The 26,189-nt window shown below is 33.5% G+C and overlaps 1 long non-coding RNA gene across 2 annotated transcripts in view; it reads right to left on the bottom strand.

Moving 5' to 3' along the window:
* LOC136843218 (uncharacterized) overlaps window positions 1–26,189 on the bottom strand; it is a 674,464-nt gene that overhangs the window by 78,474 nt on the left and 569,801 nt on the right. The window lies entirely within an intron of this gene.

Below are 26,189 nucleotides of genomic sequence, written 5' to 3'. Positions count from 1 at the left end.
ATAACGCTGTCTGAAGGGCAGATATACACCCGAGAGTTACCGCGTCAAAACATTTTTTCCAACGAATTAATCAACAAATAAATGGAAAAATATTTTGGGCTGCTGAGGTATTGCGATGTGAGTACTTAATTAAAGAAAATCGTTGGAACTTTTTGTCCGTGGACTATACATTAGTTTTTTTCACATAAAATGATTACCCTGTTATTCATTACCAAACAAAAAAATCATTGATGTCCCAATTTTTATGTAATTTCCATATATTAATATATTGATTTTAAAAAGGTATGTCACAAAATGATCAAGAACGCAATATTTCATTCTAAGAAAATAAAATTAACAGCAAAAAAAAAAAAATCAATTAATACTTGCTTTTTTATGTATTTTCTATATATTATTATTTCGATTTTTGAAAGAGATGTCACAAAATTATCAAAAAGGCAGTAATTCATTCTAAGAAAAGAAAGTTACAAGCAAACTAAAAATCAATGAATACTTGCTTTTTTATGTATTTTCAATAATTATCATTTCGATTCTGTGAAAAGATATAATTTTGTGACACCTTTTCTCAAAATCGAAATAATAAATTATTGAAAATACATAAAAAAGCAAATATTCATTGATCTTTAGTTTGCTTGTAACTTTCTTTTCTTAAAATGAATTACTGTCTTCTTGATAATTTTGTGACATCTCTTTCAAAAATCGAAATAACAATAACTAGAAAATACATAAAAAAGCAAGTATTCACTGATTTTTTTTGCTAGTAATTTTATTTTCTTAGAAAGAAATACTGCGTTCTTGATCATTTTTTGACACACCTTTTTAAAATCGATATATTAATATATGGAAATTACATAAAAATTGGGTCATCATTGATTTTTTTGTTTGGTAATGAATAACAGGGTAATCATTTTTTGTGAAAAAAAATTAATGTATAGTCCACGTACAAAAAGTTCCAACGATTTTAATATCCTTAATTAAGTACTTACATCACAATACCTCATCAACCTAAAATATTTTCCCATTTATTTGTTGATTAATTCGTTGGAAAAAATTTATTCGCTAATAAGTAAAAAACAATACTCTCCACTACTGAATTTTAGTAAAGATTACGGTAAAATATTTTCTAGATTAAAATAAAGAGAGGGCAATTTATTATTCGTTTATTTAATCAGTTGGTGTGATTTTCGTCTGGTCAGCATTTTAAATATTTAAACATTTATTTCTGAGTCGAGTTATTTCAACATTCTCTTCAACATTTCCATATCCGAACATCTATCTGTCTATCTATCTATCTATATCTATCTATATATTATATAGTGTATATATACTGTATACATACTGTACATATATATATATATATATATATATATATATATATATATATATATATATATATATATACTATATATATATATATATGTGTGTATGTGTGGGCTATACATTAATTTTTTTCACATAAAATGATTGCCATGTAACTCATTACCAAACAAAAAAAAACAATGATGACCCGATTTGTATGTAATTTCCATATATTAATGTATCGATTTTAAAAAGTTATACCACAAAATGATCAAGAAGGCAATATTTCACTCTAAGAAAATAAAATTACAAGCAAAAAAACAATCAGTGAATACTTGCTTTTTTTTGTATATTCTATATATTATTATTTCAAACAGGTTCCTTTTTTTTTTTAATAGACATCTTTCCTGATTTCGTGGAGTATATTACCAGGTATCACTGATATTCCTGTGCCTTTGATTATTTTTTCTTGAATTAAACAAAATAGGAAAATATGTGACGTTATTAAATAAGTAATTATATATACTGTATATATTATATATATATAATATAATATAATATATATATATATATATATATATATATATATATATATATATATATATATATATATATATATATATATATTTTATATAAACATGTGAATATATTATATATATGTGTATATATATATTATATAGTATATATATACTGTATATATATATAAATATATATATATATATATATATATATATATATATATATATATATATATATTTATATATTTATTTATATATATATATATATATATATATATATATATATATATATATATATATATATATATATATATATATATATATATATATATATATATATATATAATATAATTACTTGTCTAATAACGTCACATATATTCCTATTTTGTTTAATTAAAAAAAAAAATAAAAGCACAGGAATATCAGTGATACCTGGTGATATACTCCATGAAATCATGAAAGATGTCTATTGGAAAAAATAAGAGCGGGACATGTTTGATTTCAGCATAAGTACAGGTTTGAACTCACTTCTAGAGTGTAGCATATCTGCGCAACTGCCAGGGGATTTGTCCTCACACAACTGGCAAGCGCTTTAGTCCACTTACATTTGCGGTGAAATCAATTTTGTCTACCTAAGTTTTCCCATATATTACATCATTAAAATCTAGTTCAAATTATGAATAAGTCAGAGTTTTTCACACCCTTTTTGGACAAAACTACCAGTGGTGTCAGCAAGGCTGCTGAATTAATTCCGAGATATCCTTATGTCATGGTCATGTAAATGTGACGGCGATTGCAGGCCCGAGTGTAACCTTGGCTAGGTGCACCAGGTGATCAAGAGCATATGATACTGCGGGTGCTCCATAACTGGCTGCCGAACGTGCTGGTTAAATCTAGGTTCGGCAGCAAAGCGCAGTTCCTGCAGTTCTACTCCAGGGACAGGTGTAAGGGTTAGCTCATACACGGGATACTCTGAACACACTAGTATATTGTCTAGAATTGGCCCACTTTTGACTGTTAAGTCTCCTCTCTTCTTTTTATTTTTGTGTATATACTCCTCTCGTATAATTCAAACAAAAGATTCAAAAAGAAAAATTCAGTGGTACAAGTTTTACCTTTCACAATGCAAAACTCATAAGTCTAGATATGAATTCGTTACATGCCAAGAGAATCAAACAGCAATAAAATAAAATCCCATACCTAGAAGGCATCGACAAGATCTGCGAAACCTTTGGGGGAGGGTTGTCTTTCAGCTACCATAATACAGCAGGGTCACCAATCATAGCGTTTACAGGGAAAAGGAAAATCCCAAGGATATTGGCGTATATATGATATCTTATAAGTGATGAGAGAAGTCTTGTGTAGGTTTCCCTGGAAATAGCCTCTCCACAGAAATATCGAACAAAAGTCGAAGGTAAGATACGCACATCACGAATTCCCATTTTTAATCATTTAAGCAACACAAACGATAATATAACCAAGGGTGCACCTCATTGTTTGTAGTAGTACTCTCGATTCACAGATCATATACTTGAGGCAGCTTTATTTAAGCAGACAAACAACATGAGTCTGTAACAAGGGTCATAGAAACCCAATGAAATCGATTATGCCTCCTTGGATCCTATTTTATAGAAGATGGCCGCTCCTCATTCTCAGTGCTTACCCCTTGATTATCTGTCACTGACAAACCCCCCGGACAAATATTTCCTCTGTGTACTGACAGAACTTTTATTACTTATGAAGGGGTAGAGATACTACACAAACAGTAATGTTCTTCCATCCCTCCTTTGGCTTCGTTTATATGAACATTTCTTTCTTTACACACATTCACACATATGTATGTATGTATATATATATATATATATATATATATATATATATATATATATATATATATATATATATATATATATATATATATATAATATATATATATATATATATATATATATATATATATATATATATATATATATATATATTATAAAGGTATGAATATAATCTCTCTAAAATTAATCTATAATAAACTTTAACTTTAGTGAAGACTACGATAGCGATGCCAGCCGAACTTCTAAGCAAGGTTTTAACTTAACACCAGAGTGTATACTGTGCTATTTAAACCTCTGATATAGCGACGTAAGGTGCTTGCGAAATCTTCTGCATTGTACAAAAAAAGAATTGTCAAGACACAATATGAACAAGCTCTTGTAGTTTCAAGCTGGCAGATAATGCAACAACAATCCGGTCATGAAACATACAATAGTGTGCGTATATAGGAAAGACAATACCGATGCTTCCCATTGTGACTTTCCACGTAAGTGTCTGCATTTGAACACAAAATTCGTAGTGTGAAGATTAACCTCGTTCTGATAATGGCCCCAAATAACACAAGGGTAAGTGCTATAACAATAGCAATTTTGTACAAGAGGATTACGATATTTATGATGAAAAAACCCAAAGTATGGATGACGCAATCGTGAGAAAGTGACAAATATTTTCACATGGCTTAATGAAAGGAGCCAATGGAAAATAACCGGGGAAAAAAACATATTTTTTGACCTTACTGGAGTTCTTTCATCCCTGTTTCCCCTATACTAACAGTGTTGAAGGAGTCTTTCTAATTTCTTTTTATTTTATTCATTTGTCGTTTAACCTGCGTTGTCTTATTACTACACATTCAAATATTCTTCCGAAAATAACTTGGTTGTGCAATGGCCTATCAGATTTCTCCACAGAGATGTTTACTGCGTTGGAAATGCTTCTGCCTAAGGTTAAATTTACATCATATCGTACACTTTACATTTTACCTGACAAATCATCGTATGGTGTTGTAATTTTTGGTACATTCGAAGACAAAGTTAGTTACCACAATCATTTAATTGTCAATAAAGTCCTCCGTATATACAGTATTTCGGTGTAATCAGCGAATCATTTGTAACCCTTCGCGTACCTGTGTTTTGCCCAAAAGAACGGTTTAGAAATAATGTCCACTGTATATTCTATTCTTAAAAAAAAAAAAAAATCTTGTTGGATGATCCTTTATCATATTTCAGAACTATAGAACATAATTCCACCTTGAGTCCTTCACTCTACAAGTAGCCAACTAGTGGGAGACATACTATGATTTTTGGAAAGCTGAAAAGGTGACAGGACATGCAAAGTCTCGTAAGGAATGGCACTGTGAACCTCCATATACATCAATAACGAAACATTTTGGCGCCAGTCGTTACAAAATTAGCTTGCCAGTCGCTTAGGTGTATGGTCAGCTTAAGGTGCTCCCTCTAAGTTAAATGCACTGAGAGTTTAACTTATATGAGTACTTATAACTGGAAAATATCGTTCCATGCACTTCTGAAACGTTATGCATAATATTTAAATCACATTGACTTTTCATGAAAAGTTGTGAAAATGACTGGAAATATCGGCTTAAGATGAAAAACTGACAAGATGCTATAATAATTCAGATAAAAAAATTATGTTAATGTTACATTTGGTTATCCTTCTCCCAACATGTAAATACTTTATACGCATTATTACTATTATTACTACTTCGAATAATTACTACTGCTACTACGACTACTTCTATTACTATTATTTAGTCGTCAACAAAACAAAAGAATCAGCAGTACCTGTTGTTACAAGCAATGGGTTTGATGCTTTTGTTTGTGGTTTTATAGTCGTATTTCTTTTTAAGGCAGATACTTATTTTTTAACATTAATTTTAATAGTTAATACCCTCGTCACTCTTGCCTAAAAACAGCTGACGAATAGCTACACAACAAAAGTAATGAAATTAATACAAATTGTTTCAACACTTTATATGAAGGCGACCATGATTATTTCTTCATTTTTCTACATTCCTATTTATTATCACATAAGTCTGTGTTTCTTTAAACAAATCTTCAGTTCCAGAAGAATCACAGAGAATGGATCAGTTTTGGAATTCTAATGTAAAAATCCGCATAAGTGTCTAATTTATATTCGTTTCTCCACCAAGGTAAGAGGTCTTCAATCCTGTTCTCCACCAAGGTAAGAGGTCTTCAATCCTGGAGTTGCGGCGGGAATGGAGAAGTTTAATATACTTCACAAGCTGAATATTTATCCAGAAAGGAACCAAAGGAAGAGGAAAAAAAGGGGGAGAGAAATAAGTTAAGTATATTTTAGTTTAACCAGACCACTGAGCTGATTAACAGCTCTCCTAAGGCTGGCCCGAGGGATTAGAGTTATTTTACGTGGCTAAGAACCAACTGGTTACCTAGCAACGGGACCTACAGCTTATTGTGGAATCCGAACCACATTATGACGAGAAATTAATTTCTATCACCAGAAATAAACTCCTCTAATTCTTCATTGGCCAGCCGGAGACTCGAACTCGGGCCTAGAAGAGTGCTAGCCGAGAACTCTACCGACTCGTCCAAGGAGGAACTAGGGGGAGAGAGAGAGAGAGAGAGAGAGAGAGAGAGAGAGAGAGAGAGAGAGAGAGAGAGAGAGAGAGAAATGTATAAGGTGGAATCCAAAGTATATTCTTTCATCGCCCTACCAACGTTGACATCACAGTCCATTTGTCATTCTTTAATAATTCATGATGAATTTTAGTCTATAATGAAGTTTCACCTGTCCAAATAATCACACTGCATCCTCAATATCCTTCGATGCAAAATCTGCACTTGTTATATGACCACGAAAAACAGTAAGTCTACGATTGTTAATCCAAACGAACTTATAATATAAAGATAATAACATGTGTCCTCACGAAGCTTTAAAATTGGTTCAATATCTTTAACTGAAAGGTTATTAAACAATCAAATAATTACTTTTTCTATTGTAAATCTTATTAAATACGTAACAATGACTAAACATTTAATGGGAAGTTTTAACTGGATTTGTTAATATGTAAAAGAAGTTCCAACATCTATTTCTAAAACATAAAAAACAAATATTTTTCAGCGTCTGAGGCAGCTGTGTCACTAATGACATCAACATCTAATGTCAGGAAAAACCATTTTCTATCATAAGCTCTGAAAATAATATAAATTTCCTTGGCCATTCCTCACTTCTGGTCGAAGACGTTAAAAAAAAAACTCTGGGGAAGGATTCTAGGTAAAAAAAAAAAAATGTGAGCCGCCACCAATAAAGGGTTTCCTGACTAGGCTGAACGTTTGGATGTACAGTAGATACGGAGAATAACACTATTTTCGACCTTATTCATTTGTTTCACATCTATTTTCTCTCTACCTTTACTGTTTCTCCTTTAATTAACTCCTGACTTATTTCCTCTCGCTACTTCCTTCCCATCTTCTCTAACCAGTTCCTTTTATTAGACCTTTTGAGAATACTAAAAAAAGCTATCTTTTCGGATACCACAAAAAAAAAAAAAAAATGCAGAATCACTTTTTTCCTTTTTCTACTATAACTTTCACCGATAAGTCACTGATGCCAATGGCAGACCATATTACAAGAGTTTTGGGATATGAGAATCATGAACAGATATAAAAGAGGGAAACTTGAAATGATCTGCAAGATATTATGACGTGCACTCCTTAGTAAGGAGTTTTTACCCAAGTTCTTTGTGCACATTCTGGCCTCTGTCTACATTTCTCTTAAGATTCCTCATCCTTAGCAATTTTTATTTTCATTACAAGGTGCCGACTAATTATAAATTCAATTGTTACAAGTAAATTGGATTTAAATTGGATATGTAGTAGTCAGGATTATACCTCTCACCAACAAGACTTTTTAAAAATTGGATTTTTAAAAAGTCTTGTTGGTGAGAGGTATAATCCTGACTACTACATTTCAGAAATCACTAAATGAAAATGTTTGGTATTTTCAGTTTTCACCCCCGCTCTTTTTTTTCTTTTTTTTTAATATTTGACTACCCCTCTGATCTCTTCCGATGACTGCATTAACAACATCCGTGGCACTTTTAATAATATTTAGCTGATGAGTGAACTTATGCATGGAAAAAAAGTGTGGGCGAGGAAATTGCAATTTAGGAATGTGGGATAGAAGTAACTAATGCATATGTACACAGATGATTACTTGATGGAGCCGATTTTTCCATTCGTTATGGAACGAGATAGGTCTTGCAACATGCTGCGTGTATATCTGTTATTTGGCAAATGAATTTGCAATGGGCAATGGTCGTATGGGAAAGCTATGCCCATTCCTGAAACTAACATAAAGCGCATTTAGCAATACATGCTTTTTACAGACAATGTCTAAGTTTAGACGAATCTTTGAAATTGTATTAACAAAGATTAGCTCTTCCTTTGTATATAAAGAGCAACCGTCCAAGATTTAGGATATAAATATTTAAACTTATTGATGGCAGTGGTCTTACTCTGCGGTACCAAATCCTAAGGATGACCCCAAAATCATAGTGTTGTGGTGATTATGATACAAGATTTGTTTTGGGCAAAGGTCATAATGTATTCACACATTATTACAATATCACCAGCAAAACTTTATCACTTTCTGAAGAAAACAAGCCTGATACTAAATGTGCTATTCTACGTTAGAGGAAAGGTTAGCCTATTAAACTAAAAGCTGTGAGTACTGCAAAGGGAAAGGGGCCTGCACTCAAAACTATTTTTATCTTTTTGCACTTATCTATTCAGAGATGATAAGTGTGCGTGAGCTTTAGAATGTTCACGCAAATACGGAAACAACAATCTGTAGAAGTTCTATGGCAGGTGTTGTTTAAGTGGATGTTCCTATGCATATTAAATTCTGTAACCTGATCATGGGCTTTGTTGATAAAATTGATAAAGATCTTTATTACAGTTCTATAAACAAAGGATGAGTGAAATGGTACAGTATTTAATTGACGTTCGAGTGTATGATCCTCTTTGAATGCGCTGCGCAAGATGACACAGGAATAGAAAGTCATCTATTTAGATTTCTATTTGAATATGCAAAAAAACAAAAAGCTTTCTACTTATAAACAAGAAGCGACTAAAAGTCATTCGATCCTGACTATGTGGAAGGCATTTTTTTCAATATGGACCCTTAAGACAAAGGCTTGAATACAGCAAAAACATGTAGGCTATAATATTTGCATGGTATAAGAAATCGAACAAACTTTCCAAGAAAAGCCTGGGACTCCTTCAGTTCTATACTTAGAGCAGCTACCACACTGAAATAAATCACTAATGAATACCGAAGTTTTAATAAATAACCACAAGTCATTTGTATAAATCTGCAATCTTTTATGAACACAATACAACAGTATTACAACATACAGAGTAAAAAAAAAATCAATTATAAAACGTAGGCAGCACCCATCGAATCAGCAGCATCCACTAATGTATATGCATAACAGCGTCGCATGTCACCTATGAAGACGATATTTCCTTCTTGCTCTAAGCACCCGTCCCCCTCACGCACGCGCACATAGATCCCGCAGCGGGCATCGACTCACAAAAACTGAATCATTGAACTTCAAGACCCCTATTGTGGGGATCATCCGCTCTTTCCCTCACCCTCAGAGCTCTTTGTTTACCTGGATTCTACGCACCAGGACTCTCGAGAACTTCATTCCCTATAAGAAGGGAACTCATCTTTTATTAAGGCACTAATACCCAAGTATTACTGAGCTCTCTTTGAGGGACGAAGTATACTTAGTTGTTTCCTCTGTAGTTTTTCAATGGAAAATGCAACAGGCATTATGTGATTTGTAAGACATAAATCCCTTCCTTGATCTTTATTTCTCCACGCCCTTTTGTTCCTGTTTTATCTCTATATGTGATATACAGAAGTAGGAGCAAAAAGTAAGATTTTTCTTTGTTAATATCTATACTCTTCTTATCTAATGAAAATCTGATAGATCGCGTTGACATGACAAAATGCCAATAAAAAAATGAATGGTGCTGCAATGATATATTCATAAGCGTTTTGTAAATATATTCTATTAAATCACCACCGCTGATGATAATATTATGGTGCTGCAATGATATATTCATAAGCGTTTTGTAAATATATTCTATTAAATCACCACCGCTGATGATAATATTAAGATATATAAAAATGTTAAATTGAGGTGCAAATTGAATGTAAAGAACCAGCTAAAATACCTTTTGTAAAGGCAAGGCACTAAAGATAGAATTTAAATTATTTTTCCCTGGGTAAGATATACATACATACATACATACATACATACATACATACATATACATACATACATACATACATACATACATACATACATACATACATACACATATATATAATATATATGTAGATTATACATACATATACATATATATGTATACATAAACACACACACATCACACGCTTATATATATGTGCTATATATATATATATATATATATATATATATATATATATTTTTTTTTTTTTTTTTTAAACTTTTTGCTGTGGATGTCTGCTCCTAATGGTTTTCCAATCTCTTTGTAATGACCAATTTAATCCATCTACCCAATAATAACAGTACAATGTTTCCGGGTGTATGGAATAAAGTTTCTCTCAAAAGTAGTTAACGTTTTGATCTACTACAAGGGCATAGAGAAATGTTCATGTATCACGAATTTCAGGGGTATATCTGCTGCCAAGGGAGAGGAACTATGTAGAGTTAAACGTCCGTCTATTGAAGTTCACAGATAATTTTTTTTTTTATTGATCGCTCGTTTTACTTCAACAGGAAAATTGCACTGACCGTAACGATACACAAAAATAAAATGGAAAAAATGAATCAGAAAATCGCATTATTGAACATGTAAACGTGAAGACCGTCTCCTCTATTCAATCATGGCTATTTTTAAATCTGTTTCCTATACGATCGCCTGCTCGAATTAAGAAGTTTCATCGCAAACGTTCTTCGTTAGTTTTGTGTAAAATACAATATAAAAGTAAACGCTGAGAATGAAGAGAAGAATTCACATATCTTTAGAATACGCAGTGTACAAAGACACAAAGGACAGCTTCCAATCGACTGCAGGGGATCTGCACATCGTTTGAATATCCATAAAAATGAGCAAAGTAAAAGCGGCGAAAAAATCTAATAAATACCTGACGGCTAAAATTGTCATATATATATATATATATATATATATATATATATATATATATATATATATACATATATATATATATATATATATATATATATATATATATATATATATATATATATATATATATATATATATATATATATATATATATATATATACATACACATACTTACTATATCATTTGCTTTTTACTATACTGTATCATCTCTCTCTCTCTCTTCTCTCTCTCTCTCTCTCTCTCTCTCTCTCTCTCTCTCTCTCTGATACGTATGATAAGAGTAACTATTCCTGTTATTTTTCAGTATTAAAAAATCATCTCCGCTTACGTTTAATTTGGGCAGATCCTCTACTTACAAGTTATTCATTTATAATGTTGGTCCCAATAATGCGATTGCGAAGGATTATTTGTTTAAGCGCCCAAGCCTTCAGAGCCGATTCATAAAACCCCCAAATGTATAAAAAGCATCACAGAGGACTAGTTTTACTGCTTGTAGTTTACATAGATGTGTGAATTAAATTTCAGAGTTCATTTAATTTTTTAATACCTATTCACAGGACTCCGATTGGTAATATATTGATGGAAAAAAGTTTGGAAATGTGATATAAGAATTTATTATTTATCACAACACTACTGTAATCCATTAGAAAAATAAAACAATCTTTGAAATTAGGTATTTTTTAAATACGTAACTAGGACATCATGTGATGGAGTACCATGTCAAAAAAAAAAAAAAAAACTACAACAATAATATCAAAATGTAAAGAAGCAAATCAGCACCATACAAATTCACCAGGAAGCGCTTAGCTCGTAATGAAAAAGAGAGCTATGGTGGTAAATAAATAAACACACAAAACATTCGGACAAAATAAAACAAGTAAGGTATTACCATTGTCATTCCTATGTAAAGCACACAAAGCTATTTTGAGCAGTAAAAGAACCGAAACAAAAATGGAAAGCCCTAATTAAGAGGCTGGTTTTGAATCAACTATTTTCAGTTATAAATGAGGCATAATTTGGTTCACGGATTTTATGTGCTTACTCTCTCACTAACCGTTGGCCCATAATAAAAACTAGAGAGGCGTTCAAAACGTGTATTCGAGACAACTGCAAATCATTGTCAAGAATGTCATCCTACTAGATACAAAAGTTAAAATGAGGAAAAAAAAAAATAAATAAAGGAGAGCTGAATATAATAGGCATCACTATTTCCTCACCTTGCTCTAAACACTTACTGCCTATGGACAGGCATATGCATTACGAACAATTATCTAGTTCGAAACCCAATACACGACGGAATAATTATTATCCATAAAGCCGCAGCCTCTCATTGGCACTGACAACTTTTTCGCTGGCAGCAGCTTTCCCTTCTATTTTCGGGAATTCATGAACCATGGAGTTCTGGAAAGTTTTGCCGGTTCAGAAAAGAATAAAAATGGTATTTTGCCCGGAATCAATTTTATAAAAAAAGTTAACGGAAAACTGGTATTTTTTATAATTGTAAAGCAAATGGGTCAGGCAGTTTACAGTCATTATTTATCTCAGGTCCCGATGAAATACAGATAAGTGGAAACAGGAAGAGATATAAGGGAAGAATTTAACATGAAGGAAAAGACTGGCCTGCTGAATAATAAAAAAAAAAAATGGAATAAAGAGTTAGGAAAACGGGAACAGGGGTAGGAAGTATTAAACAGTCACTGGACCGTGTAGCTCACGGATTGTCGTTTTCCAGAGCGTAAAAGCGGTTGCCTGAGCGAGAGAGAAGTTTTCCTTTGAGAGCAACTAAGCTCTGATTGGTTGGATGAATAAATGGAATTAGGCTAAAAAAAACAAACAGTTGAACTAACTTCAGCCATTCGGCGCTTAAGAAAATGAAAAGAGGGAGTTAAAGTGCTTGGACAGCAAGATAAGAAATCTAGAAAATAAGTAAGACAATGTATCGCCTCTAAAGGTGAAATGAAGAGAAAACAAATTAAAAATTCGCTGAAGTTACTTCAGTGCAATCCAATTTTCTGGATCTATCTTTCGGTGGTCTCGGTATAATGCTGTATGAGCCGCGGCCCATGAATCTTTAACCACGGTCCGGTGGTGGCCTTTCCTATATCGTTGCCAGATGCATGATTATGGCTAACTTTAACCTTAAATATCATAAAAACTACTGAGGTTAGAAGGCTGCAATTTATGACTGATTATTGGAGGGTGGATGATCAACATACAATTTGCAGCCCTCTAGCCTCAGGAGTTTTTAAGATCTGAGGGCGGACGGACAGACAAAGCCGGCACAATAGTTTTCTTTTACAGAAAACTAAAACCGCCTGCATTATGTATTGCTATAAAGAGTGAAATGGAAGAAATGAAGAGGGAACGGAGGTAAAGTAAAAGGCTAAGAAGTGAGTGCGGCCAAGGGCCAAAGGGCCCTTGCAAAACCCAAATAGTAACGCTTACAGTGCAAGGCGTGTGGTCTACTGACGGCACTGCGGGGCTGAAAAGTGATTGAAAAATGCCCTGTAAAAGGAGAGAGAGTGTCCACTGTCGGGAGGAAAGGAGGGCGGCCGAGAAAACTGCATAATTTTTAACTATTGGCCTTTGTTTCAATCTTATTGAGGTCGTGGACCAAGAGGAAACAATCCTCTAGTCATGGATGACGAAGACACTCATTTACGCTTTAATAAGCGAAATAAAAAAAAAAAAAAAAATTCAGACCTACAGGGGTTGTGCCAACCTCACGCCATGCACTGTAGGCATTACTGTAAGGGTTTTTGCAACATCCTTTGGCCCCTGGCTACACCCACTTTTATGCCTTTTACTTAACCTCCATTCCCGCTTCCTTTCTTCTATCTCGCTTGTCCACCTTCTTAACGGAACTGTTGTTTTCTCCCTGTTTCACCTTTAGAGCCCTGCACTTCATTTTATCTATTTTCTAGATCCTTTACCTTGCTGTTCAAGCATTCCAACTCCCCCTTTTGATTTTCTTAAGCGCTGAACAACTGACGTTCGTCCAAGTGTTTGTATTTTGTAACCTAACTTCCGGAATCCATCCATCCGATCAGTGTTCAGTTTCTGGCAAAGACAAACTTCCCCTTCCGCTCAGGCAACCGCTTTTACATTGTGGAAAACGGCAATCCGTGAACTACACAGTCCAGTGACTGTTTATTTCATTCTTTCCCTGTTCCTGTTTTCTTAACTCTTACTTCCTTTCTCCATTTATTCGGGAGGCCAGTCGCTTCCTCCGTTGTTAAATTCTTCCTTGATTCCCTTTATTTCTCTTCCTGTTTCCACTTTTATATATTTCATCTGGGCTGAGATAAAAATAGCTTTAGGTTGCCTGTTTCATTGGCTTTACACTTATACAACATATCACCTCTCCGTTAACTTTTCTAGAAAACTTAAGTCCTCGTAAAATACCCATTTTTATTCTTTTCTGAAGCTGTAAAACTTTCCAGAAGTCTATGGTTTATGAATTGGTCAAACTGGTAGGGAAAGTTGCTGCTAGTGAAAAAGTCTTCAGTACAAATGAGAGGCTGCGGCTTTTATAAAAAAAAAAATGATAGTCCTGTCGTTTATTGTTTCGAACTTTATAACTGTTGTACTATTTATGCCTGTTCATATGCTGAAGGTGTTAAAGGTATGATAAGAAAATAGTGATGTCCATCTGTTTTGATCATTTCGCTTTTTAATTATTAGCTCACTTTATTTTTATAGCTAGCAGGCTGACTTACCTAGCATGTTTAGTCCTTTCTTTTACTGACATATCACTACTATTACGAAAACACGTTTTGAATGTCATTCTCGTTTTTATTATGGATCAACGGTTAGTAAAAGTAAACACATAACATACTTGAACCAAACTGCGCTTCATTTGCAACTGAAAATTGTTGATTCAAACCCAGCCTCTTATTAGAACTTTCTTTTTTGTTTCGGTTACTTTACTGCTCAAAAGAGCTTTGTATACTTTAGATAGCAAAGAGAGCCGTGATGCCTTAGTTGTTTTTATTTAATTAAAACGTTTCGTGTTTTTGTGGGTGTCTTAATTCATTTGCTATTATGTCTATTTTTCATTAAGATCCGAGTATTTTCATCCCTAATGAACATGTATGGTGTCGACTTGTTTCTTTATCCTCAGATTCTGTTATTATTGTTGTAGTTTTTTTTTTTACATGACACTCTACTACACGATGCCTTCAGTATGTTTAAAAAACCACATCATTTTAAAGAATTATTTTTTTAATTTAGTACAACAGTGTTATGACAAATACGAAATTCTGTCGGCGCTTTCGTACCATTTTTGCATCAATATATTGCTGTTCGGCAGTTTATGAATGGGTTCTAAAAATTAAATGAAGTCTAAAATTTAATTCCCACATCAGTATAAACCACATGCTACCAAACCAGGCCTCTGCAATACTTGTCATACATTTGGGATTTTATCAACCGGCTCAGAATGCTCGGGCTCTTATAACAAATAATCTTAGTATGGTAAATAAATAACTATTGTAAATAAATACCCCATAAGCAGAGGAATCGCCCCAAATTAAACGTAATCGGAGTTGGTCTGTTAATACCACACAGCAGGAAATTTACTCTTAATATACGTATCATCTGCTTAGTCACTGCTCCGAATTAAAATAGAAATGTTATCTCTCTCTCTCTCTCTCTCTCTCTCTCTCTCTCTCTCTCTCTCTCTCTCTCTCTCTCTCTCTCACAAACATTACAACTTTCGAAGCAGTAAAGATACTTGGTTGTGTGCTGTAAGATAAAGATAATAAGGCACTATTCTTGCCAATTTAAGATAGTGGTGATAAGAAATCGAACTCTTAAAGTAACGAACTACCAAAGCGTAATTTTTTTCAAAAGAAAATTACTAGTTTCACAAGGGGGCTAACTATCAAACCCCAGGAGCCATGATTAAAAATGTTCGCAATTGTTCTTGATTTCAAGCATTCATTACTTAAAAAAAATTCTAACATTAGCCATATGCCAAAACAATACGAATAATTGATCTAACACATTCCTCACTGATATCCCTGAAATTTATTACGTGTAAATTTAGAGAAACAACATATATGTTGAAAGGGGAAATTATTTCATGGTACTAAATATTTTTGGTGTTTCTTACTAGTTACAGCATTTCCATCATTTTTTTTATTTATAAAATAGCCATTGATGATTTCACTATTCAAGATTCTCATAAACTCACAGCTATGAAAATGACTGCAACATTTTATTATGTAATTTTTTCCTCAGAATATTAGTAAACTAGAGATCACTCAAAGTTGATGATTCCACTGAAACAAAAACAACTAAAAGAACTTGTCTCCGAGCCCTGATAAACAAAAAAGCTCTAAAATTATATTAAATCTTTTTGATTCACAGCCTACCCTTACACAGAATTTCTTCAAAATGAGAAGACGAACTTTGGAAATATGTTTTTAAAAAACGTAGAAGTAGGAAATAGGTAGGAAACTCTTCAGAAGATTGTTGGTAATAAAGAATTATTGTATTGCATATATCCATAAAGTAACAAATCACATAGATAAAAAAAGAAAAAATTATCTTGAAGGATCACCTACAGTAATTAATTGCTTTTCCTAAGTTTGTTAAGATATCTTTGTTACTTTCGAGAAAGCTCCTAAGAAGACAGACATAAACGTTTAATGACGTCGCATTTGGGAAAAATTATCAAATCTACATTCATACCCAGAAAAATTTATTCATGTAGGGGGGGCCACTTTCTGAATTTTTTAATCAAAATCCTGGTATCGTGTCCCATATAATAGCGCTAACCAAGAAACAGACATTCAGATATGAAGAGTATGGGTATGGGTTTCGGTATCGGTATGGGTATGGTTAGGGTATGGGTATCAGTATGGGTATGGTGCGGGGACGGGTATGGTTATCGGTATGGGAATGGTACAAATATGGGTATGGGTATGGGTACGGGTATGGGTATGGTTCGGATATGGGTATGATACAGATATGGGTATGGGTATGAGAACTGGCAAATGCGAGCGATAGCAAGTAACTGCTAGTATTTTAATCAAAATCCTGTTATCCTGTTGCACATGATAGCGCTAACCGACAAACAGACATATACACGTGAAGGCAGAGAAACTAAATTAAGCACGTGACCTTCTTAGCGAAGGGTGGACAGGTCACCCAATGAATGTTTTTTCCAAGTTTAACAAAATGTCATCCATTATTTTTAACGCAATTACGAGAGGATCACACCACATACTTAAGATAAGGGCAAAAAAAAAAAAAATGGAGAAATTTCTTTTACGTATATGAAATGACTAAACATACTTTTGGTCATATTTCATTATACGCTTTATCCTAGGTCGTCAAGGAGGTCAACATTAGTGTAATAATAAACATCAACATTTTCATTACATCTGCAGTTAAAAATGAGACAAACAAGTCGAGATGTTTAACGAATGGTAAACTTTCTTGGAGGGTAAAAAAAAAAAAAAGTATCACTTTTCAGTGATTACTTGCCTTAGTAAAAATAAGGGAAAAAATTCTTTTACATTGAAACCAGTTAACTGCATTGTTAAAGTTTAATAATCCTTCCCCTTATAAATACTTTGTTTACTTTGGAGATGATGTTAGGATCCTACGGCATACTAATCTATGAACAACTCAAACTACTGTACTTCGTTAATTCAATTCAAAGTCTCTCTCTCTCTCTCTCTCTCTCTCTCTCTCTCTCTCTCTCTCTCTCTCTCTCTCTCTCTCTCTCTCTCTCTCTCTCTCTCTCTCTCTCTCGCACAAACTACACACACACACTCTCTCACATCCTAATTCCAGTTCCAAGATGGTTCCCCTCGAAGACGATTGCTCATATTAGCATAACAGTTCTTATTAATTAAGGAATAGGTCAGATGAAGAACCTGGAAATAGGAATATATACATCACGGTTGAAATGGGTGAGCAACGGTTTTGGGTATCACTGGATGGAAATGGATAGAAGCTGAAGGAGCTGCGTGGGTATGTGTATGTGTTTATGTGTGTGTCAGAGAGAGAGAGAGAGAGAGAGAGAGAGAGAGAGAGAGAGAGAGAGAGAGAGAGAGAGTAAATCTCATTTCATTATTAGTGGAATCGTGAGCAAAGCAAATGATGTTTTAGTTTCGATGAACACCTAGTTGGAAGAGTCCTTTAAGGTTTTGTTAGAGCAATATTATGGTAAAATGTAAGTAATATTTTACTTTCACTGTAAGTGAAATAAAACCGTGGCAAATACACCAACTTAACAAAAAGGGATGCTCAGTTTTAACAGATTTTAAGGATTAGGGAAACTTTTTTTCTGTTTTTGAATCGTTGTAATTCTCTTAAAATGAATTAAATACACCTGTCCGGCACGATATAATTTTACAATAACACTTCACATATCTCAGAGTTTCATTGCAAAGTTCCTTTGCTATTACTAAAGGAAGGGGTAAGGATTTGTGGTAGTATGACGAAGAAAAGTCGCAAGGGAGAAGCAAAAATAAAATACGCTTAATACCCATTTTATATGGCCCATAAAGAAAGCAGTAGAATGGACAATTTTTGTAGCTTAGTTTATGGTATTCGATTCGTTGTGTAACTGTCTTCACAGAGCGTGTTATTAGTAATCAATAAATAAAACACTAAATAAAAAAAATAAATTCCCAATAAGACATTTTTCTTTTATGATAAAACGGCTTGTTGACAAAAATCAGCATTCCAATGCTATCCCTTCCTCTTACTGTAAGTGAGGAAGCTTTTTCCAATAAGCGTTAAGGAATTTTTGCTGATCAAATACTCCTGAAAACGGCAGTAACAATAAAACTGAGCTGTTACAAATATTCTTGGAATGGCAAAGCTTTGCTAAATAAATCACAAAGAATGTATCCGTTTGAAGTTGACTGGTAGCTCTACAAAACTGAAGAAGGACTTGTTTTCCAGCATCAAACACAGCAATGTCAAATGATAAGTTTAACTAAATAAATATATTATTTTTTTATGAAATCAAACGTCTCAGTGATAGAAAAATAACACGGTGAACGTAAATGTGTACTCCTTATGGAAAGATTTTTTATCGTAGAGTTTCTACTAAAATGGTAACCTACAAATTTATTTAACTATTACAGGCAACATATGATACGGTGTTTTTCAATATGCGACACACCCACACACACACACACATATATATATATATATATATATATATATATATATATATATATATATATATATATATATATATATATATATATATATATATATATAATGTGTGTGTGTGTTTTCATGTGTGTATACACAGAAACCACAAATATTAAACCAAAAATACGAGTATCTTGATAATCAGCATTTTACGTAGGGTGACCTCTCAAAATATCAGTTACAATGATTATTTAATGGAAATTTTTCAGTATACCTGGGGAAAATCTTTCGCCCAAGGAGAATTATATTTGATGCAATAATTTAGTACAACTCTCCTTGCGTGTAAGTTATTCCCCAGGTATAATGGAAAAATACAATCAAATAACTAACAATTGCAACTGAATATTTTGAGGAATCGTCCCTACGTCAACAGATCTATCAAGTATCTAATTTCTTCTACGACCAATCAATTCAAAATTCACTTCTCTTATGCTGGTCAATAACGGTGTAATCATGTGGGGCTTGAAAAAAATATAGCAAAATGGACAGGAATGATTTTCTGAATGTATGAGAGAGAGAGAGAGAGAGAGAGAGAGAGAGAGAGAGAGAGAGAGAGAGAGAGAGAGAGAGAGAGAGAGAGAGACTTAGTCAAGAAAACTGCATTCTCGATTGCTCTGGATGAGGAATCCTTAAAGAATTCATATACATTTTTGAAGAGGAATTGAATGTCCTTTTTCCTGTGGCTTTCAGTGCTTTTGTAAGGTATGGATAGTAAAAAAAAAAGGACAAAGGCATCAATTCTTTTATATACTGTAGTACATATTTGTGTTTCCGTCCAAGCCTCCCTCATTAATTATAATATCTGAGTGTTACAAGATACAAATCTTCAACAATAGTGTATCGCATAAATACATAGTCCTTAATCAATTATACTTATTATACCTCAAGGATAATTCCATGGCTCTAAGAAATTAATTGTTTCTGTTAATCATAACGCATTCTAGACGTGGCACCAAGAATTACTTCACCTTAGTGTTTTTAATATCGTTTCGTTGCCTTTATTAGCAGTTTGCCTTCTTTCGCACTACAGTCAACCATAAACCTCAAATAACTTTTTGATTTAGGTTTTAAATATCCTGGATATATATCGAAATAATCTTGGTGGTATTTTAAAAATTCACAGAGAGTATCAAAATATCCATCATTTAACAAACAAAAAAGGTGAGATGTGAAATTTATACCTTATTCATGGTCAAAAAGTTGTTTATATATTATTTGTTTCTTTAAATACATAGCTCTTACGTATAAACTAATATTTGTATATGTTTTAAAGATAAATTTCACAGATATCCAAATTATATTCGATACCCGAAATTATTCTTTATTACCGGTAAATTTTCATAGACTGATGGTACCAAATCTTAATCAAATGATCCATTCAATCAATCATATCTCTCCGAAGTGGAAAACATTTTCTGATACGATACGAGAAAAATTCCAGTGGAACGGTAGAAAATGAAAAGTAGTCGGACCGTAATTCGATATAAAAACTTTTTATTCCATCTTCTCCCCTGCTACGGGGTGGCAGAGATGAGGGCGGAATTGGGAAGCGTTGTTATGTAAGTCCAGAAGTAGAGTTGTGTTGATAGCTCTGTGGTTACTTGGGCGAAAGAAGTCGCGCACGAAAAACATCGATGTCAAACTTGTTTCATTTCCTGTGACCGCCACCAAAAGTTTCTAATAAAAGAAACAGGAAAAAAAACACAATAAATGTAGAAGTCAGCTGTTTGTGTAAAGAAAGTGGCGAAAATCCTCTTCCTATATTTCTTTTCAGCTTTTGTGGTCAATAAATGTCTTCTTCCCTTTTTGTTATATTTTTTCTAACTTCTTTGTTATTCAATACCATATTTTTGGGCATACCATTAACAGCCAAAGATAGATTAGTTATTATATACCACACAATTATTATTTTTATCTAAATAATTTTACTGTAAGTTACCCACACACACACACACACACACTCTCTCTCTCTCTCTCTCTCTCTCTCTCTCTCTCTCTCTCTCTCTCTCTCTCTCTCTCTCTTTTCTCATAGCAATTCTTCTTTAAAGTATGTATATAGTTACATGAGGATATATTTTGCTCTGTTGTATACTCAGACGGGACACAAAATTTTGATATTCAAGTACAGTTTAAGAATTGGTTTAAATAACGAGAGAAAAAAAATCGTTATGGCTACTGGATAAGTCTCAAGTGGATCTCAGGCAACTACATATTTATTGGTGTGTAGTGCATGGGTGGAAGTAACATTAGCCAAAAGGGCCACCCTTTCTCTTCCAGGCTTCAACAGGAAGAACGTAAGCAGATCCCCTTGGGTATCCAGTATCCCTGGGCTATACAATTAAGCCCACAAGACGACCAGTTTATAAAACAGGGTCTTTGGGTCTCTGCGGGAAGCACAAAAATGGACCCCGTCAACACCAGAGACCAAAGATTCTCAACGGAATCGCCTGAGGATAGCCTCTGGTGGTCAAATTCATTTGGGTTAGTTTTGGAAAAAAGACATGTCACAGTTCCTGTTTGCTAAAGCTCCCTGAAGACGGCTCTTCATTCACACCCTTTCTGGCATACTCTAGCTTTCTATTCGTTTACTTTATATTTGTTATTAACAGTGCAGCTGTTGCTCCCTTCTCACACATTAATGTTGTTCTTCAAGATTCCTTTACTTCACTTACTCATTTCACCGTTTTTATCACTACGTGCATTCAAGAGATGTGGGTTGGAGGGTGAATACAGAAGAAATGTGGAGTTCTGATTCATCAACAAATGCACGCACAGGAAAAGAGGAGACTGAAGAAGGTCGCTAACAAAAAAGAGTAAGTGAAATAACGGAACCTTTAGGAACACCACTAAGGTGTGAGAAGAGAGAAACTGATGCACTATTATCGGTAACACATATAAAGTAACTGAACAGAAAGCTAGAGAGGATTCCAGAAAGGATGTGAGTGAAGCCCTGTGCAGAAAGTCTGCCATACAGAACACTATGCCGGTCTATGCGAGATCACGAGTTTTGGCAGATTGTTTTCCGAAGTCCCACATAGATTAAGGTGTTTCAGAAGCGAGAGAGGACTAAAATTTTGAATACTGTAACGATGATATGGAATTTAACCAATAAAATAGTAGTTAAATACCTGATAGACTGTCAGATGGTACGCCGGGACATAGGAGGAGAGTGACAACCCTTCTGCAGCAGGGCTTCTTTACATGATTTTTGGAGACTGATTACTTGTTAAAGGAAGAAAATAAAATATCATAAGATGTGCCATGTGAAACTGAATGCTGTAGAAACAGTATAACTGTATTATTAATAATTATTACTGGTAAAAGCAGTAGAAGTAGTACTAGGAGCATATGATAGTAGAAGTATTAATAGTGCTAGCTGTAGATGTTGTTGTGATGCAATAATAGATTCAGAGACAGTGCCAACGAAAATAGTAATGCTTTGATAGAGAAGATGTATCTTTAACAATACTTATTATTTACATGATGCTATTATTATTTTTAAATAAAAAAAGAAGAAACTTTGAGCTTTCATTATTACCGTACCTAAAGGGGACCGGGTCATATTCCTAACAAACACAAGTTATTATTATTCAGGCAGATGGAAACTGCCTGCGATACTGCTGGCTGTCATCATCTACCGCAATTGATTAAATAAACATGACTGGCTGGGAGTTGATTCGCTCAGACGCAAGTTCACATTCCATGAAGGGAAATTCAATGATCATTAAATGTGAGTAATATTCGATTTGCACTGGAACCCTGAGCTGCTGTATCCCCTAACGCCCCCAATTCCCTACCCACCCAGCCCTCACCCGGGGCGGACAAACAGGTTTTCAGGACAAACAAGAAAAATCCACTCGGATTTTATTAATTTAGATTGTTTCCCAAAAACTCATTCAAAGATTGTATGAAATAATTGTTCGTCCTACTTTTTTTATTTGATTTAAAGGGAAAATAATTCTTTTCCGAAAATATAGGGTTGTGAATGCAATGTAAAAAGGATGAAGGTATTCTAGGAACTAAAACAATAACAACAAAAGGTTCGCTTTGAGTTGGCTACGAGTATTTTCAGCTACATAATGAAGCTTGATTCGGTGTCTGGTTTTTACGTGATCCTTCTCACTAATTAAGGAGGGGTGATTAAAGTTGTGGCATATAAGGGTTATGTTTACTTTGGGACGGCATGTTAATGTAATGTATTCATAAACCATTCCCCGACAAGATGCTAAACAATGAACAAATAAAAAAAATGAGCAAATTAAGTAGATAATGCCTTTTCCTTGTCTTTTCCAAAACGTTTTCATATCATTAACTAGATAATAGATGACAACAAAGTTAAATGTTCATAAAAATCATTACACCATTAAAAAAATTGCACGGTGATACATTTCTTAAATTTCACAAGAACTTTTAGATGGGGCAGAATGACGCACACAGATCCCTTTTTTTTCCTTCGAAGCCCAATGAACAAAATGAGCATTATATTTCAAGCGAGTTGAAGCCTCCAAGTTGCAATGAAAACTTTTTATTGCCGGCAACTTTTCATTTTGTTTTCAGGAATTTTTAAGCCATACAGTGTGGAAAGTTGTGTTGAGTACGGAATAAAAATTGGATATTTTGCGTAAGCTCAACTTTTTAATAAGGTTAAATGGAAAGTGGTAGCCGGACGGTGCAGTTCAAAATGTTTCGAATATTAACTATTCATTATTCGTGATCAAATATTTTCAAGTAATATTGATGAGTTTATGATTTATCCGAATAATAGCAGAACATTTTATGTAAACACTCCTTGGTCAATTATCAAATTCTTTGACAATAAAGCTTTTCAGTATTTCTAAGATTTTTAAGATTTCTACTAAAGTCTACAATTCCAGTAAAATATTTGAACACTTGATTACCTTTATGTGATTAAAAGATAATGGCAACAGTAATAACAATGACTTTTGGTGGATGACTGAGGTCAGTGACAGTTGGGAGAACTTTCTTGTTACTTCAGGTCCGATATTTCTTTTGAACATTCAGCTGAAGGAATTTTGCTTCTCAATTCATTTCCATATTCCAAAGAACATAATAAGAGTTTGGAATATAAAAATTGAATTTATGCACGCACACACACACACACACACACATACATACATACATATATATATATATATATATATATATATATATATATATATATATATATATATATATATATATATATATATATATATATATATATATATATATATATTATATATATATGCCAAGCCCTTATCACTTTCTTTGGCATATGGAAATGAATTGGGAAGCAAAATTCCTCCAGCTGACATTCAAAAGAAACATCAGACCTGAAGTAATAAGAAAGCTCTCCCAAAGGTCACTGACCTCAAATAATCCACCAAAAGTCATTGTTATTACTGCTGCTATTATCTTTAATCACATAAAGGTAATCAAGTTTTCAGATATTTTATTGGAATTGTAGACTTTAGTAGAAAAGTAACAAATCTGGCGCTTCCCACAGAAGCCCAAAGGTCTTGTTTTATAAATAGGGCCCTCTATGTGAGCTTAATTGTGGAGCCCAGGGCCCTTGGATATCCAAAGGGACCCGCTCACGTTCTTCCCGTAGAAGCCTGGAGGATACAGGGTGACCCTTTTCATCTGATGTTCTTTCCACCATTTGCATTACATACGAATAATATAAAGTTGCCTGAGATCCACTTGAACCATATCCAAAACTCAAACCTATTTTTATCTTTAATTATTTAAACAAATTCTTAAACCGCGCTTTAATATTAAAATATTTTATTAGCTTTTGGCACATGGGTGCGTAAAAAATATCAAATAGCTATATACATACTTTGCAGGAAAGTTACGATGGGAAAACTGACTGAGAGAGAGAGAGAGAGAGAGAGAGAGAGAGAGAGAGAGAGAGAGAGAGAGAGAGCATAGGTGGTTTACAATAAAATTATTTCAATAAAATACTTGTAGTATATAAAAACTAATCCATCTTTGGCTGTTAACGGTATGCCCGTAAATATCTAACCTTGCGTTGTGGTGTACCGAATAACTGAGCAATTAAGTAGGAACTAAAACATAGCAGAAACGGAAAAAGCTATGTATTAACCAGAAAGGCTAAAAAGAAATAGAGATCTACACAGAGGAAGACGGATTTTCGCCACTTTCTCTTCACAAACAGCTGACTTCTACTTTAATGTCTGGTTTTATCTATTTCTTTTATTAGAAACTTTTGGTGGCAGCCACAGGAAATGAAACAAGTTTGACATTGATGTTTTTCGCGCGCGACTTCTTTCGCCCAAGTAACCACAGAGCTACCAACACAACTCTACTTCTGGACTTCCAAATTCTGCCCTTATCTCTGCGCCCCATAACAGGGGAGAAGGTGGAAGAAAAGGTTTTCTTTACCGAATTACGCTCCGACATTTTCTATCGTTCCACTGGAATCTCACTCTTATCTCATCGGAAAATGTTTTTCACTTCGGAGAAACATGATTGATTCAATGGATCATCTGATTAAGATTTGGGACCCTCAGCCTATGAAAACTTACCGGTAATAAAGAATAATTTTGGGTCTTGCTTGAATATAACTTTGATATCTGTGAAAGTTGTCCTTGTAATATATACAAAATTAGTTTGTACACAAGAGCTATGATTTTAAAGAACAATTATTTTATAACAACTTTTTAAAAATGAAAAAGGTATAAATTTCACATCTTACTATTGCTTGTGGAAAAAAATGGACATTTTAACTTTCTCTGTGAATTCCCAAAGTAGTGCCAACATTATTTCGATATGTATCAAAAATTTTTAATGTCTACTTCACTGAAGTTGATGGATGACAAGAGTGTGAAAAAAGGCAAGACCAAAAACAGATAATGATACCTAATTAAAAAATTGATGCCACTTTTGGATTTCATTATGATTTATATGTTCTGGAATTAGCCTTGAGCTGTAATACGCTTTTGTTTGACGATTTGCATCATATAACACTAAGAAAGAGTAATTAGTGGGGGAGAAATGAATGCAAACACTAAAAATATACTATAATATATAACAAAGACATACAACATTGTTTATTTTTATATCCGTATTTTATTATCCGTATCTAACACAAACACTGAAATACAAAGAAAAAAAAAAAGACTAACTAGT

Source organism: Macrobrachium rosenbergii, chromosome 11, assembly GCF_040412425.1.
Source record: "Macrobrachium rosenbergii isolate ZJJX-2024 chromosome 11, ASM4041242v1, whole genome shotgun sequence".
NCBI classification, from domain to species: Eukaryota; Metazoa; Arthropoda; class Malacostraca; order Decapoda; family Palaemonidae; genus Macrobrachium; species Macrobrachium rosenbergii.
This window is presented reverse-complemented; position numbering and strand designations above follow the sequence as displayed.